This window comes from Otolemur garnettii, unplaced genomic scaffold (genome assembly GCF_000181295.1).
Source record: "Otolemur garnettii isolate 467f Iridium unplaced genomic scaffold, OtoGar3 scaffold00041, whole genome shotgun sequence".
NCBI classification, from domain to species: domain Eukaryota; kingdom Metazoa; phylum Chordata; class Mammalia; order Primates; family Galagidae; genus Otolemur; species Otolemur garnettii.
In genome coordinates, this window is record NW_003852436.1 from 12,163,987 (window position 1) to 12,165,900 (window position 1,914).

Genomic DNA, 1,914 nt, shown 5'->3' on the forward strand with positions numbered 1-1,914 from the left:
AAAAAAAAAAAAAAAAAGGTACCTTTTTTCAGAACACTTCTTCAAAAGGAAATTTCAGATGAACATTTTCCTAGGTTAGGAAAGGTCATTGATGAACAGGATGATACATGTATATGTGAGTCATTTGAAGAACATGCAGTTGCTATAATCTATAAATTGGATAGTACAATGAGAAGTTCATTGATTTTGATAATCATGACATCACACTCAAATCAGGACTGCAGCCTCACCTAGTTAATATCACCAAGTCACCCAAATAACTACAGATGGACTTGACTAAGCTCTTACTAGATGACATTTTAAAGTCATTGTTTGATAGAATGAGCATTTTTTCATGTGACTCTTGGTCACTCACTCATCTGTCCTCATGAGAAAAGATTCTGTTCATGTCTATTGCCCAGTCATAATAAGACTATTGCTCTTTTCTTACTGATGTGCTTGAATTGTTGGTAGATTCTGGTTATTAGCCCTGTGTGAGATTTGTAGTATGCAAATTATCTTCTCTCATTCTGAAGGCTGTCTCTTTTCTTTGCTGATTGTGCTCTTAGCTGTGCAGAATTTTTTTAACTTGATCAGATCCCATTTATTTACTTTTGTTGTTGCTGCAATTGCCAATGGGGTCCTCATAAATTCTTTTCCAGGGCCAATAAGATTCAGAGTTTTTCTCACTTTCTTCTAGAGTTGTTATAGTTTCATGCCTTAGACTTCAATCTTTTATGGGCATGAGTTAATTTTTGTAAGCAATGAAAAGTATGAGCCCAGTTTCAGTCTTTTACATATGGCTAACCAGTTCTCTTAGCACAATAGATGAAATAGGGATTCTTTTCCCCACTGTATGTTTTTGTTTGAACTATTGAAGATCAGATGGTAATACTGGGCTAGTTTCATTTAGGTTTTCAGTTCTGTTACATGGATCTATGCCTCTATTTGTATAATACTACATGTTGTTTTAATCACTACAGACTTGTAATATAACCTAAGTCTGATAACATGATGCTTCTAGATTTGTTCTTATTTCACAGAATTATGTTGGCTATTTCAGGTTTTTTTCTGGTTCTGTCTGAAACATAGGACTAGTTTCTTCTAAGAACTTCAAAGTATGACATTAGAATTTTAATAGGGATTACATTAAATCTGTAGATTGCTTTGGGTAGTAAAGACATTTTAAAAATGTTGATTCTTCCCAGCCATGGCCATAGGATGTTCTTCCATTGGTTAACATCCTCTGTGATTTCTTTTCTCAAGATTTTAATAGTCTCTCTGTAGAGATCCTTCAGACACTTTGTTAAGTATATTCCAAGGTATTTCATTTTCTTCAATGCTACTGTGAAGGTTATTCCATCTTTGATTTGATTCTCAGCTTGACTGTTATTGTGATATGTGAAGATTACTGATTTGTGAACACTAATTTATATCCTAAGCTATTACTGTATTTCTTGATCACTTCAAGAGTCTTAGGATTTTCTAAAATCATATCATCAGCAAAGGGCAATACTTTGACCTCATCAGTCTCCATCTGGATACCCTTGATATCCTTCTTCTGCCTGATGGTATTGGTTAGGACCTCCTGCACTATGCTTAAACAGTGGTAATAGTGAATGTCCTCTGGATGTAGTTCTAAGTGGAAGAGCTTTCTGTTTGTCTCCATTTAATAAGATTGTGGCTATGGGTTTGTCATAGATGACTTCTATCAGTTTAAGAAATGTCCCATCTATGCCTATTTTCTCAAGTGTTCTTATCAAAAAAAGATGCTGAATTTTGTCAAATGCTTTTTCTGCATCTATTGAGAGGATCATATGGCCTTTGTTTTCACTTCTTTTTTTTTTTTTTGAGACAGAGCCTCAAGCTGAGCCCCTGGGTAGAGTGCCATGGCTTCACTGCTCACAGCAACCTCCAACTCCTGGGCTCAAGCGA